We start from the raw sequence: 17020 nt of genomic DNA on the forward strand, positions 1-17020 counted from the left end.
GGAATAGGTGACTGGGAGTCAGTAGTAAGAAAAAGAGGAGAAAGAAAAATAATAGGAGAATATGGACTTGAGGAAAGGAACGAAGAGGAAGACGTGTGGTAGAATGTTTCACAGGGCACAGTTTCATAAACGTTAACACTAAGTTTAAGAATCATGGAGGAAGGCTGTATATGTGGAAGGATTCAGATTAAGTATATGCTGGTAAAAAGGATTACGAAACCATATTTTAAATTGAAGACATTTCCAGGAACAGATGTAGACTATAACCGTTGTTTATTGGTTGTGAACTGCATATTAAAACTAAAGAAATGGCAGAAAGTTAAGAAATAAATAGATGTGGCATGGATAAATGGAAATATGATAAGGTTGTTGAGGGTTTAAGATGGAGTATTAGACAACGTTGGACTGAAACAGAAGAAAGGAAAACAGTAGAAGACAAATGCGTATCTTCGAGTGATGGAATAGGGACAGCAACGAAAGATCACATAGGTAAAAAGACGAAGCTCAAAAGAAATTATTGGATAATTCAAGAGGAAACACACATCGACGAAAGGAGAAAATACGATAATGCCGATGAAAAGGCATACAGACATCTAAAAAAAGAGATTGACAGAAAGTGCAAAATGGCTAAACAGTAGAAACCAGAATGCATTTACAAAAGACGAAGAACATGACAGGGGAGCACTAGTTGAAAAAGGAATATCAAAGGGCTGTAACCCATTGCCGATATTGTCCAATCTGTACAATGATCAAGCAGTTGAAAACCGAGTAATTCTGGAAAATTAATGATGAAGGAGAAGAAATTAAAACTGTGAGGTTAGACGAAGACATTGTTATTCTATCAGTGATGGCAAAAGACTTGGAATAGCAATTAAACTGAATTAAAAGTGTCTTGGAAGGAGGATATAAAATGGACATTAGCAAAAGCAAAATAAGGGTCAGGGAATGTAGTCGAATTAAATAAGGCGATGCTGAGGGAGTTAGACTAGAAAGTAGTTGATGACTTTATGGATAACAAACTAACTAATGAGAAGATATAACATCAAGACTGGTAACAGCAAGAAATGCTTTTATGAAAAATATGAATTTTTCAACGTCTAATACAAATGCAAATGATAGAAAGTCTTTTCTGAAAGTATTTTTCTGGAATGTAGTCTTGTATGGAATCGAAACGTTTACGAAGAGCTGTTCAAACAGGGACAGAACAGAAACTTTTGAAATGTGGTGCTGTAGAAGAATGCCGAAGGCTACGAAGGTAGAGCGAATAACTAATGAGGAGGTATCGAATCGCATTATGCTGCGAGCCGGCAGTTGCTGTGTTCAGAGGAGCCGGATGTTACGTCGTAGTTGCTAATGATAAATGGGTGGAACATGGCCAAAGGATCTGTCGCCGTAGAAACTGAACAGGCAAGCAAAAGATTAGCTCACACAAGTGCACTTTAAATAACTCTGTTTTAATTAACTTGCAAGGAACTACTACACTGTTGACAACTTGTGGTCGCCATGGCTGGTTACAAGCAGGGGTCCGACTTGGGAGTGTGTCCGTGCATTATGAATGTTTTCCGGTACATCTACCTGTCAACTACTCCGTGTAACGTTCGGCACCAGCTAACAACACCGCATTTTTTTCTTCAACAATTCTTTGTTGAACACAATGAGAATCACACAAACGAAAGAATAATCTTTTATCTACACACCCTATTTCTCCACGTAATCACCATCCCGTTCTATGGCCTTCCTGCAGCGGGATACAAGGACGTGTATGCCCTGTCGGTACAAATACTTGTCCTGCTGGTGGAGCCAGTGCTTCACAGAGTAAATCACCTCCTCATCATCCTCAAAATGTCTTCCATGACTGGCATCTTTTAATGGCCCAAACAAGTGGAAATTCACTGCAACATGTCAGGTGTGACAGCTGATGATGGTCTCCCCGACCGCTGCAAATCGTGGAGCTCCGCCGAACCGCCTTCTGATGATCGCACCCTCCGTGCCCAGCGACTAACTGTACTTCTGTCGACAACAGATTCTCCATAGTCTTTGCACAAAGCACTCCGTCATCAGGCCACAAGTGGACCATCCGACCGCCGTGTCATCCTCAGGTGAGGATGCGGATAGGAGGGGCATGTGGTTAGCACACCGCTCTCCCGGCCGTTAACGATGGTTTTCTTTGAGCGGAGCCGTTACTATTCGGTCGAGTAGCTCCTCAGTTGGCATCACGAGGCTGAGTGCACCCCGAAAAATGGCAACAGCACGTGGCGGCCCCCAAGTGCCAGCCACGCCCGACAGCGCGTAACTTCGGTGATCTGACGGGAACCGGTGTATCCACTGCGGCAAGGCCGTTGCCAGACTTTGCACAAGCGTTTGTGAATATTTCCCACAGTTTGTTTCTCTGCAGTTAGAAATTCAATGACGACACATTTCTTGTACCGTACATCACCTAAAGGCGCGCTATTGGAACTTTCCTGCAGCTTCGCTATCTGTCGGAACTGACGAAAACTTGGCACCCTCACTCAAGAGACTTCAAATAATATATACGTAACGTTTCGCATTCATGGCGTTGTTTTCGGCTGAGAAAAAAAAAATGGGGTGCATTACTTTCTGGCCAACCCCTGTTGCGTACAGGTGCCCACATGCCCGCCGCTTATAACATCGACCCGATGGTCGTCATTGGTCGGCGACCTGGGGGATCTTCTTTGGTGGCGATGTTTAAAGAGCCGCATGCGGGAATCTTCGAGGTGCCATCTCGGACAGTATCGATAGGCTACGATACTGCACATCGTACTGGAGACAAAAATTTGTGGAAGAACTTGATTAAAATGAGAGATTGGTTGACAAATCCCATCCCACCAAAGATTTGTCAAATTGTTAACCGAAGGTAGTGGTGCAGGGGGTGTTTGTAGAGGGACGCCAAGGCCTGAGTACAGCAAGGAGGCTCAAATGGGTGTCGGCTGCATTAGTTATGCTGTGAGTATATACAGAAATGTGTTCGCCAGCATAGTGAGCTGCATTCAATGGTCCTTCGGACTCAAGGGCACAACAGTAACACCTTTGAGACCAGATTATCTTCCTATTTGCCAAAGTTGTCATTCTGTCTGTTGCAAGTCATGAGTTTCATTTGTCTGCAAACTGTGTAAAGTTTGTTTGTGTGTTATCGTATTTCAACCGTTCGTGTATAGTATTTCCTGAGGCAGCACCTGGGGAACAACCCAGTATTGGCCAAAAACCGCCGAAAAATCTCAGCCCGGCAGGCACCAGGTGTATCATCCTTCTTCCTAGTCATGCTGAGGTAATGTTCTGATTTCAGTGATCTCGTCACAGACATGACTCTAGCTACTTACATTACTTTTCCTGTTTACTCCGTAATGGTCGTTAAAACATCACGATGTTTCGATTCGGCTCTTACCAGCCTTACCAGCCTCCCCGTCTCTCTGGCTGCTCTGCGAAATACGTTATTCTAGCCAGTCAAGATGACAACTTTACAGACTACTGTGGAATACCGCGCCTTCAGTTGGTTCTGACGCTGTAAATTGACATGTAGTAGTCTGTGTATTTCTCTGCTATAATGTTATCCAATAGCGATGTCGATAACCAGTACAGCATTATTGAGATTATGAAATTACCAAACCACTCATGTCAAGCGAACTATTTGACACACTTAACAAAAATTTGATCTAAATTGTCAATTTATTCCCTAGAAAAGTACGGCAGCTGCATTTTCATCCTTCTCCCTAGTCATGCTGAGATACTGTTCCGATTTCAGTGATCTCGTCGCAGACATGACTCCAAGTACTTGCATTACTTTTCCTCTTCACTCCGTAATCCGTTTTCTTTAATCGTAAAAGATGCCCGTTGTTCTTTCAGTTACATTGAATCTTACGAAATGATGGTACCAATCGCCCAATTTTGCTTTATTCTGGACTTAAGTACTGTTGTATATACGGGACACATCATTCGGCACGTATGTTAGACTTTACGAAGTTATGGCGCTTCTTATCAAGAGCAGGCAATGTTTCTCTACTGGTAAATCCAACTGAGTGCAATGTCATCTGAAGTCGGTAAAGAATATAACCACGCATGGGGCAATGTTTTATCACAATGCGCAACGGAACCTGACAAACTAACTTCAGCACGACTGATCAGGTAATGAATTTCATTAATAATTTAAAAAGACAATTCTCAAGGAGGACAGCTATTCTCACTGTTCAAGAGAAGTGGAAAGACGTGATGGAATGCACGTAGGCGAAAAGACTAGAGAACAATACTCCAGGAAAAAGGATATATATTGACACGATATCCACCTCGAGCTTCATTAGTCATTTAACAAAGGAAACGTCATCACAGTAATATGGTTCCTCGTGGGGATTGTCCTAACCATCACTTTGGACGCTATTCTGTTGACAAAGGACCGTGTCATTGATTGATGGGACATTTTAGCTCTTGTGAATGCATTAAAACTCAAACTGACAGCGGTTGCCGTCAAACTTAGCTTGTGAACGTTCATTCTCCTGTAGCAATAAGAGCAGAGAGACAATGTGTCAACGATTATTTAAGAAGATCTATCAGATTAAATTTAAAAAAAATGCGATGTAGTTGAACTTTTCTGGAGAATTAGCCGTAAATTTTAAAAACACAGTTAATCTTCTGTGTATACTAAAAACAGGTTGGCCAACCAAAATGTATTGTATTCAGGGCAGCTAACAACGACTAGCTCGTTTAAGTTAGAGCACAATCTGTTCCGTTTGGTACCTTGACCGGAATGTAATATGATTTAGGCCACGGCGTCGCCGTAACAAAACAGTACACAAGCTATTAGAATTTAGATGCCCACAGTATGCTCATCTTCAAGGAAAACCGTATTAATGTCTTGTCGTACGATCAGTGGCGAACTACACCCCTTGATTATAGTGCCGACACTCACCTAACATACACTTACAGCAAACTAATCACAATATCAAAACACTTTAAATAACCCCCTTAATTAATACTGTCACCATAGCAATGAAGACCAAATCCAGCCACAGTCCATAATTGTGTGAGCAAGGAGATAGCATACAATCTTAATCCCACATTATCCTAAAAATCTTGACAACACTTACAATTAAAGTAGCACGCCATCTTTGACCCAGCAGTGCGTGTAACATTCTCCTGCAATGCACGCACTATATTATATATGACAGTGGCAGACAATCTCACTCAGAGCACAAACTGAAACACCAAACGAGCTCAGTGCAGCTTGATGCAACTGCAGTACCCACGCAAGGTACAAGCTCAACACATGTGTGGATGGCAGTCACTAGGCTGATAACTCGTCTTATCGCAGCAAGTACCTTTGCACATGCCGTACATAAACACAGGGTGGAGTCTACCCTGTGTAAACAGAAAACTAATGGAAAGCACGCTTTCCTGCCGTAAAATCTATTTAACAGAGTTCACGTACCACTTGCACACAGTGTCCGTCTGCAACATCCAACTGAGCAGACTTAGTCCTTCATGCAGTCCCACGAGCATATATCATCGGTAATGTCGTCATCGAACACATACTGGGCAGTTTTCCCTTCCACACCATAAGAAGCGGTACCACCCAGCAGAAATCACATCAGTTCCACTCCGCTGGAGTAGCGAGGTCAGCCCGACAACCAACTGACTAATCCTTTGCTGAAGTCCCTTCCATCCGTTTCACACAGCTCGGAGGCGCTGACTGCAATAGTTCCCAGCATAGATTACTTCACGTCTAAGATGTGCCAACTCAGGGCATACTGCTCAGGAAAATCTGAAGAGCACTGTGGGAAAATCGTACCAAGGTAGATAACGAAAACAAATCGCTCTTCAAAAAGATTAAGTTGAACACCGATGAAACTTACGCAAACCAAATTTAGTCAAGTACTTTCCTTGAAGTTTTAAAACAATTAAGAAATTAAGACACAGATGTTATTTGTCAGCAACCTTATTTAAGTTGTATTTAAAAGTTATTGTTGGTTAATGGAACAGACAGTACAAAAGTTCGGGTGTGATGGTAGAGCATCAAAGTCTACTTTCATCACTGTTTGCCGACAATCAAGCACTTATGTCTCTGTATAAGGGTGATGCCTTTCATCAAACGAGAAAATTAATGGATGATTACAAACAATGGGGACTAATGGTGAACATGGATAAAACAGAATGTCTTGTTGTTGAGAAGTGGCAAGTAGAGGATTTGGATTTTGAGTTTGGTCTGTGAAAATGTGGAAATGGTGAAGTATCTAGGCTCACTAATCGATAAGACTAGATAGTGTGACGTGGACACATCTTACAGGATAAGTCGAGCGAGGGTGGCCATTATATCATTAAATGGTATCTTTTAGAGTAGATACATATCCAGACGGACATAGAATATAGTGCCGTGGTTGAAACGGCTCAGACCGTTGGACATTGGATGGGAGACAAAGATTGAAAGATAAGGTTGTCGAAATGTAAAGAAAGCGACCCTCTTGGATCGTCTGAGGAATGAGTTTGTAGGAATGGAGATGAATGCATTGGAACCAGTGACAGACAGGACTAATGCTCGAGCATTGAGATGGTATGGACATGTCTGCTGGATGGAAAAACAAAGATGGCTGAAGTATTTACTAAAATGGTCTCCACCCGAGTGATGGAGCCGAGGGAGGCCGAGGGCAATGCGAAGGAGGTACCACAGCTAAAGCCCTGGAAAGGAGAGGTCTTTCGGAGAAGATTAGCAAGATAGAAGTTTTCGGCTTCTGAGAAGAGACAATTTCAGGTAAGTGGAAACGCTCAACAACGTAAAAGTAAGTATTTCCAGTCATAACGTCCGCCTCCGTAGCGTAGCTGTAGCGTCACCACCTACCACGCAGGGGGCCTGGGTTCGATTACCGGCAGGAGACTGGGTGTTTTGTGTGTCTTTCATCATCATTGACTCGCAAGTCTCCGAAGTGTCGTCAACTAAAAAGGACTTGTAATACTGAGGCCGAACTCCCCCGAATGGAGTCTCCTCGCCAACAGTGCCATACGATTATTCCATTTCATGTTTCCATTCATAACAGAATTTAATTACTGTACAATTTACCTATACTAAAAAAAGAAACATCTAACCAGTATGTTTTCTCTTACATGTGCTCGAAAGCAGCATGTGTAACCGTACGATCAGGCCATGTCTAAAGGATCACAAAACGTTCTAAAACTTCCCAGACACTGTGGCCTGGTGAAACATTCCTGAGTGGAGTTAGTGGAAAGTCAGTTGTTACGAAAAACCAACCTTCTGTGCCAAACAGTTCATACAGATGGCTGGGTGTTAAAAAATTGGCAGCACGTGTTACTCAAGCCTCGCACCTAACAAATTTCCAACACTAGCTCGATGGGAAATTTCACAGTGCTCCTGTTAGTCAGAGTGACCAATCACTAGAAGACTTTCTTAAAAAAGAGCAGAGCAAACTGTTGTCACCGATCACGCCAGTAGCCAGCTTTGAAAGTTAAAATTCAACGAACGTTACCACGCGTTTGTCGCGAGAGCGAAGGGAACCGTATTGATTCTATGAACACATGTTTACCACACATTATAAATGCACACATTATACGTGACAGAGCTAACAGCGATTAGGTTACGGATAGATGGCAACATAGGATGCAGATATGAAATAAAAGGATATAAAAGAGTTTTCCCTCCATAATCCTTCTCCCCGACACTGCTGTTTCACAAGAAAATAGCAAAAAAGTAATCTTCTGAACAAAGCGTAGTCAAGTTAATCATTACAAACAACAGTTTCATGGAAGGTGACTGAGGCAGATGCTTTTCAACAGAATTTGGTATCACTGTTGTTATCATTTCCAAATACCGTTGCATATTACGTAAGATTGGAAATCGAACAGTTCCTAAGTCACTGATTAGAACAATTCTGTGTCCTGTGGTAAATGACGACTTCGCTGAATCCCTTAACATGATGCAACTTCTTCCACAGCCGGTGGCATTTGGTAATGCGTCAGTAGACGGGTCGCTGATAACGCTCGGAACAAGTCCAATGTGGCGATGTGATGTATGAGGGGAGACGAATACCATGAAGGACAGAACGATACAATAGAACAGAAATACAGATCACAAGCAAACAACAAATTCACACCAGACACTTTTCCTTCTACATAAACGATGCAATGATGCAGAAATAGCAAAGACGCTCACGGTTGCCACACAAACGTAAAGCAGAGGTTGGGGATGACAAATTTTAATTCTTTAAGACGACTGACACGTTCATTAATGGGTCATTTCTCTTACGCCACCACTTTATATGGAACTTGGAGACAAATCTTCGAATGTTCTTGTGGCGATGAGCGCACGCATTTGGCTTTGTCCAAAGCATGTAGATCTGTTTGATGCCGGCCAGCAGAAACTGACTAGGTAAGAAAGAACTTATATTAGAGATACAATGTATTTCAAGACGACATCTCAGCTAGTGTGTAATTCCGCCGAAGTCATTTCTACATCTGCATCTACATCCACACGGCCACTCTGGAAATCACACTCAAGTGCCCACCAGAGGGTTCATTGAACCACCTTCACAATAATTCTGTATTATTTTCGGAGAGCGTGCGGAAAATACCTATATTTTTCCCCGCGAGCTATGATTTCCCTTACCTTATTACGATGATCGTTTCTTCCTAAGTAGGTCGTCATCAACAAAATATTTTCACACCGAAGATCGCACCGCAACGAGAAGCGCCTTGCCTTTGTATTAATGACGTCCACTCCAAGTTCTGTACCATTTCAGTGACACTGTCTCCCCTGTTTCTCGATAGCGCAAAGCGGTCTGCCCTTCTTTGAACTTTCTCTATCTACTCCGTGAATCCTACCCGGTAAGGATCCCAAACGGCGCAGCAGTACTCCGAAAACGGACGGACAAGCTTAGTGTAGGCAGTGTCTTTAGTAGATCTTTTGCATCTACTAAGTGTTCTGCCAATAAAACGCAGTCTTTGGGTTGCCTTTCCCACAACATTTTTCTATGTGTTCTTTTAATTTAAGTTGTTCGTGTTCGTAGTTCCTAGGTATTTAGTTGAATGTACGGCCTTTGGATTTGACTGATTTATCGTGTAACCCAAGCTTCATGGATTCTTTTAAGCTCTTCATGTGGATGACGTCACACTTTTCATTATTTAAGGTGAATCGCTAACTTTCTCACCATCGGGAGATCCATTCTAAATCGTTTTGCAATTTGTTCTCATCTTCTAATAAGTTTACTAGACAGCATCATCTGCAGATCACGTAAGACGGCTGCTCAGATTGTGTCCTACATCGTTTGTATAGATAAGGAACAGCGGAGGGACTATAACACTAACTTGCTACGAAATGTGACGTCTCGGACAGGTAATCACGAATACAGTCGCACAGTATTTCAGAATCTTGCTATTTGACTACAAGCCGCTACGACGTCAAAAGTCCGCTGGAAATCTAGTACATGGAATCAGTTTCAAATACCTTTCCCAAAACAGTCGACACATCGTGTAAGTAAAGAGGTAGCTCAGTTTCACAAGATCGAAGTTTTCCAAAACCGTGCTGACGATGTGTCAATAGACCGTTCTCGTCGAGGTAATTGATGATGTTCGAACACAATATATGTTCCAAAATCGTCATGGATATCGACGTTAATTATGTGAGACTGTAAATTAGTGGATTGGTCCCACTGACTTTCAACATGGAATTATACAGCCAACCGTTTGCAGAAAACTGTTTCGTACATTGACCTTGGGATCGGCAGCTACTGAGGGTGTGTTCATCAAAATGAAATTTTTAGATAGGCTAAAATTAGGTTTCGAACAACCAATGGTCAGAATTTAGTGCCCTTCTTGAATATTCGTGTGATCTGTGCAACTGTCTAATCTTTGGATGAGGCTCTTTCACAGAACAAGTGGGTATTATATGGTTGTTAGGTATGGAGCTACTGCATCAGCATACTTTTAAAGGAACCTAGTGGATATACAGTCTGGTCCGGAAGACTGAGTGAATTAAGTTGCTTCACTACACCGAGGATATCTGCTTATAAGTTACTCATGTAGGCACCTGTTGTCGATTAGAAATATGGAATATTTACTACGTCTTCTTTGGTGCAAGAAGGCTGTGTCTAGTAACTCTACTTCAGTAGCACAGTCATCGATAGTATTTCCATTGCTATCTGCAGACTAGCATTAACTATGTCTTGCAACTAGCATACTTCACGTACGACTGGTATTTCTTTCGTTTTTCCACTAGACTTCGAGTCAAAGTTTTGTCCTGGAAACTATTATAAATATTTGGCATTGAAGTCCACGCTAAATTTCGAGCTTGCGTATAAGATCGCCAATCTTGTAAAATTTGCGTTCATTTGAACTTTGCAGGATTTTTTCGCTTTTTCTGCAACACTGTTCTGACCTCTTTTGGGTACCATGGAAGTTCAGCTCCGTCGTTTATTAATTTATTTGCTGTAAATCTGTCAATTGCTGCCGATACTACACTCCTGGAAATGGAAAAAAGAACACATTGACACCGGTGTGTCAGACCCACCATACTTGCTCCGGACACTGCGAGAGGGCTGTACAAGCAATGATCACACGCACGGCACAGCGGACACACCAGGAGCCGCGGTGTTGGCCGTCGAATGGCGCTAGCTGCGCAGCATTTGTGCACCGCCGCCGTCAGTGTCAGCCAGTTTGCCGTGGCATACGGAGCTCCATCGCAGTCTTTAACACTGGTAGCATGCCGCGACAGCGTGGACGTGAACTGTATGTGCAGTTGACGGACTTTGAGCGAGGGCGTATAGTGGGCATGCGGGAGGTCGGGTGGACGTACCGCCGAATTGCTCAACACGTGGGGCGTGAGGTCTCCACAGTACATCGATGTTGTCGCCAGTGGTCGGCGGAAGGTGCACGTGCCCGTCGACCTGGGACCGGACCGCAGCGACGCACGGATGCACGCCAAGACCGTAGGATCCTACGCAGTGCCGTAGGGGACCACACCGCCACTTCCCAGCAAATTAGGGACACTGTTGCTCCTGGGGTATCGGCGAGGACCATTCGCAACCGCCTCCATGAAGCTGGGCTACGGTCCCGCACACCGTTAGGCCGTCTTCCGCTCACGCCCCAACATCGTGCAGCCCGCCTCCAGTGGTGTCGCGACAGGCGTGAATGGAGGGACGAATGGAGACGTGTCGTCTTCAGCGATGAGAGTCGCTTCTGCCTTGGTGCCAATGATGGTCGTATGCGTGTTTGGCGCCGTGCAGGTGAGCGCCACAATCAGGACTGCATACGACCGAGGCACACAGGGCCAACACCCGGCATCATGGTGTGGGGAGCGATCTCCTACACTGGCCGTACACCACAGGTGATCGTCGAGGGGACACTGAATAGTGCACGGTACATCCAAACCGTCATCGAACCCATCGTTCTACCATTCCTAGACCGGCAAGGGAACTTGCTGTTCCAACAGGACAATGCACGTCCGCATGTATCCCGTGCCTCCCAACGTGCTCTAGAAGGTGTAAGTTAACTACCCTGGCCAGCAAGATCTCCGGATCTGTCCCCCATTGAGCATGTTTGGGACTGGATGAAGCGTCGTCTCACGCGGTCTGCACGTCCAGCACGAACGCTGGTCCAACTGAGGCGCCAGGTGGAAATGGCATGGCAAGCCGTTCCACAGGACTACATCCAGTATCTCTACGATCGTCTCCATGGGAGAATAGCAGCCTGCATTGCTGCGAAAGGTGGATATACACTGTACTAGTGCCGACATTGTGCATGCTCTGTTGCCTGTGTCTATGTGCCTGTGGTTCTGTCAGTGTGATCATGTGATGTATCTGACCCCAGGAATGTGTCAATAAAGTTTCCCCTTCCTGGGACAATGAATTCACGGTGTTCTTATTTCAATTTCCAGGAGTGTATTTCTTTGAATTCAACCACATCTGGTCTACACTCTTACACTGTTAATTTGAAAAGAGTGGAGATTGTCTCTCAGGAAGGCGTCAAGGGAATTTATATCTGGTTTTTTGAATATCTGTATTTTTCGTTTACTTTTGGGGAATTTTGGAGTTAGGGTAAGGGCATCAACCTAACTCGTTCGCAAAAGGATACCATGGAACCACGAGACGGAGACCGACACATATTCCACCACAATGGGCTTCGCAGTTTCCAAGCAAATGACAGGTTTCACCTATAGACAGGGGAGTACCATTTGGAAAGTGTCAAGTAAAAGACTTGTAACTGTTGCTTAAAAATTGTATTTCAGTTAGGTATAGCGTACAATGGCGACAAGCAGTAGTGAGGCGAATTTTGATGCAGTAGTAATAGTTGATATTGTTAATTGTGGCAGAGGATTTATTTTTAGTGCTAGAAATGGCTATGGTGATAGCATATTGTATTATGTTAACTGTAGTAGTAAATATGGATTCGTGCTAGCAAAAAATACTAATTGTCGTTATTAGCAGTCTGAAGAAGATTAACGACTTACAACTCGATGCTGATACTGTTAACGGGTCTCATAATTTTAAGTACCTGAGAGTCACATTGTGCTCCAATGGTAGAAGTATGGATGATATAAACAACAAAATTGGCCAGGGCAACTGAGCCATAAAACAACTAAATGGTATTTGCTGGAACAAAAACAAAAAGCGCAGAACAAAACGTACCATCTACCAGACAATTATTGGAAGTATCACAACATATGGTGCAGAGTTGTGGGAACTAGCTCAGAGGCAGAAGATCGCCTGCTGGCTGTCGAGAAAGATTTCTGGAGACAGATTTATGGATGTTCCAGGCCTTATCGTAGTAGAAATGATAGGATCAGAGAGGTTATGAATGTCGAAAGCACAATCCTAGACTACATAGAAAGGAAGCGCCTACTCTGGTATGGTCACTTAGAGCGTATGCCAGACACAAGTTAGCCAAAACGCGTATGGCAATGGACTCCACATCAAAGAACAAAGCGCAGTAGAGCTGCGAGATGCTGGAAAGACGGTGTTAACGAAGCAATGGCGGCGAGATGTCTTAATGAAGGAGACTGGAATGACGCGAACGATGGAGACAGGGATGCGAGAGGCTGCTGCAGCCGTAGAAACCTCATATACATATAAAGAAGGTTAGTTCAGTCACTTTTCAAATTCTAAGTAACAGGCAAAAACATTAACAAAAAATAACGCCATCTTCTTTCGTGTAACATACAGCAAAACTCACGGAGGTTGACCGCAGTTACGACCAATGCTGGTTCACTGAATTCTGTGATCCGTGATATGCTTAAAAGGACTGTAGGGCATCTGTTAACACATCAGGGAATGACTTTCATGGTACTAAAGTAAGCTGTAGAGTCCAAAAACTGTAATGGAAGAGAGAGATTGGAATACATCCAGCACATAATTGAGGACGTAGGTTGCAAGTGCTACTCTGAGACGAAGAGTTTGGCACAGGAGAGGATTTCGTGGCGGGCGCATCAAACTAATCAGAAGACTTATGACTCAAAAGGAGATACTACCGCCATCCAACCCAATCAGTAAAGGGACGCTGACAGGCCATGTAATACACGAAGCGAATCACGAAACTGAAGGTACAAGTATCTTTATCCTAACGACAGACAATGGTAACGAATATTGTGAATCTCGTTCGACGTGATGAGAATCGAAGAAAACCAAATGAGAACATTTTCTGAGATAACCTGTTGCCGAATGAATAGAATACACAGATGTGCTCGAAAGTATTTTATAAAAATGGTTCAAATGGCTCTGAGCACTATGGGACTTAACTTCTGAGGTCATCAGTCCCCTAGAACCTACAACTACTTAAACCTAACTAACCTAAGGACATCACACACATCCATGCCCAAGGCAGGATTCGAACCTGCGATCGTAGCGGTCGCGCGGTTCCAGACTGTAGCGCCTAGAACCGCTCGGCCACTCCCGGCCGGCAGTATTTGATAGGTGCCGTGTTATGTTTCAGTTCCGTGCTCATTCGATTACAACACAGGAACTCATATAACTCTGTCACTTCATCAGGAGCTTCTCGCAGCTGTGGTTACATATTTAATAATAAAGCAAAGTCTTACGATAAGAATGTAGAAACATATCTCTTTACCACAAAAGTAGTTTCTGATTTTCTTTGATGATGTGGTATTCAATACTGTTGCTTAGGCATTCAGACCCTTTATTTATTTGTAGAGACAACTAGAGGTATGCCAAAACTGAGAGAATACTCAGTGGTTGGGAAGGGAGTGAGACAGGGTTGTAGCGTATCCCCGATGTTATTCAACCTGTATATTGAGCAAGCAGTGAAGGAAACAAAAGAAAAATTCGGAGTAGGTTTCAAAATCCATGGAGAAGAAGTAAAAACATTGAGGTTCGCCGATGTCATTGTAATTCTGTCAGAGACAGGACTTGGAAGAGCAGTTGAACGGAATGGACAGTGTCATGAAAGGAAGGTATAAGATGAACATCAACAAAAGCAAAACGAGGATAATGGAATGTAGTCGAATTAAGTCGGCTGATGCTGAGGGAATTAGATTAGGAAATGAGACACTTGAAGTAGTAAAGGAGTTTTGCTATTTTGGGAGCAAAATAAGTGATGATGGTCGAAGTAGAGAGGATATCAAATGTAGACTGGCAATGGCAAGGAAGGCGTTTCTGAGGAAGGGAAATTTGTTAACATCGAGTATAGATTTAAGTGTCAGGAAGTCGTTTCTGAAATTATTTGTATGGAGCGTAGCCATGTATGGAAGTGAAACATGGACGATATCTAGTTTGGACAAGAAGAGAATAGAAGCTTTCGAAATGTGGTGCTACAGAAGAATGCTGAAGATTAGATGGGAAGATCATATAACTAATGAGGAGGTATTGAATAGGATTGGGGAGAAGAGAAGCTTGTCGCACAACTTGACTAGAAGAAGGGATCGGTTGGTAGGACATGTTCTGAGGCATCAAGGGATCACCAATTTAGTATTGGAGGGCAGAGTGGAGGGTAAAAATCGTAGAGGGAGACCAAGAGATGAATACACTTAACAGATTCAGAAGGATGTAGGTTGCAGTAGGTACTGGGAGATGAAGAAGCTTGCACAGGATAGAGTAGCATGGAGAGCTGCATCAAAGCAGTCTCAGGACTTAAGACCACAACAACAACTCTGTTGATGTGAGGCGATTTGTTTCGTGTGCTTTGAAGAAGGGAAAGAGTCGACCTAGAGTCTATGTCATACCTCAATAACTAATATATGTGTGGAGTTGACGACAAAAAGACGAAGGAACAATAGCAATAAGACAAGAAGTGATGACAGTAAGTCTGATGTATTTTCCTCCGATGGTGTGCTGTAAATACGTCATTCAAGGAACGAAAAGACAGCAGGAAGCAACATGCACCGACCATTAATCACGGCGTCGGCAGTGTCACGGCGTGGCGATGTTTTTCTACACATGCAGCTGATTGTCTAGTCCAAAACAGAAGGCATAATGTCTCACTTCCTGTAGACTGACATTTTACAAAAGAATATGCTTCTGTATTGGAGAAAGAATACGATACATCAATAAAAATTTCAGCAGGACAACAATTTAAATTTATATTTCTCCATATAAAAATTGCTTTTCAGACAAAAAGATCAAACTTTTCGAATGGCCACACCTGAGCCAGAATCTAGATCCAACTGAACATTTCTGGGATGTTGTAGAATCTATTCAGACAAAGATCTATTTGCTGTCGCTTTATTGGACGAATGGTCAAAACTTCCGCTTGGCCTATTTCAAAAGCTTGTGGACTCAGTGCCAAATACATACGCAGCTATGATCTAAACGAAATAGTGATTTTTTCTTCAGATTACAAAATAGCTTTGTTTTATTCTTACGCATTTAAGACTTACGAATTACTTTTGAGCCAAAAGAACTATTTCTAGTTTGATGTAAGACAACTTTGTTTGATGTAATTGTGGCTTTGTACTAAATGGATTACAATTATATTCTTTTCGATTATCCAATGGTTTTTTCTGCTACACACTTATCTCCATGTACTTGTCGCAAATGCTTTCTACAAAATATTTTTGCTCGCTACTGTATATATGTGAAAATATACCCACTCGACATTTAACATTACTGAGTGAACGTGTACTATATTTGCAGGCTATGTGAGCTGTTATTCAGCAGATGGGTTTTATGCAGATTAAATTCGTGGTCGAGAGTAGGGCAAGTTTGGACGGGGGACGCAATGTAACCAAGTTCGGCGAAGTGGGCCTGGAACCTCTGAGCTTACGTTGCTTGTCTAACAGCTTAGGGCGGTCTTCATACAGAGTTTATGATGTTACCAGGCTTCTGAGGGTACACACACGACTTCCTGTGTACAAATTATTTGAACAATGGCGGTAAGTTGACCGGAGGTCGTGTTAGCCATAGAAAATTTCTTATTTGGAAAAAAAGGCTTACTCCTTAGAGCTAAATGCCTAATGTATAGTTCTATGTACACAAAAGTAAATGTCTAAAGCCTAAATATGAGATATTTAGAAGTGAGTTTAAAATGCAGCTCGTGTTGATACACCCGCATGACGCTGTGAAGCAGGAAACATGTCACAAATGAGAAGAGAAAGAAATGTACGCTTTTATATTCGCTGTTTCACATAAGGCGCATAGCACTACTAAGAACAACGTTCCTGTTAGAAACGCAGTTACAATACACGAGGCATACAGTTAATAATTAGATTTATTCAACTAGAAGTCTTATTTCGCTACTGATATTTTGATCACGTTTAAATATTTAAAACATCTCGTCTAACTTATTGTTTGACTTTGTCGCCATCTTGATATCGTTACTGAACTTCGATACGAATATTTAAAGATAAACTAAGAAATAACAAGCCTCGATGACAAAGTCTTATCTGTGTACGAGAAGCTGATGAAACAGCTAAATGCAGTAATCTTGCGTAAAAGTCATTTTTTACAAATAAACTCACCACTCCACTTGAAAGAGCGCACTAATCAGTATGAGCGCTGTAGGTGTAGAACCGTTACCAGGAAGTCATGTGACCCTCCGTCATTGACGTACGTCGCGGCAGCGG

The sequence above is a fragment of the Schistocerca americana genome, chromosome 4 (assembly GCF_021461395.2).
Source record: "Schistocerca americana isolate TAMUIC-IGC-003095 chromosome 4, iqSchAmer2.1, whole genome shotgun sequence".
NCBI classification, from domain to species: Eukaryota; Metazoa; Arthropoda; class Insecta; order Orthoptera; family Acrididae; genus Schistocerca; species Schistocerca americana.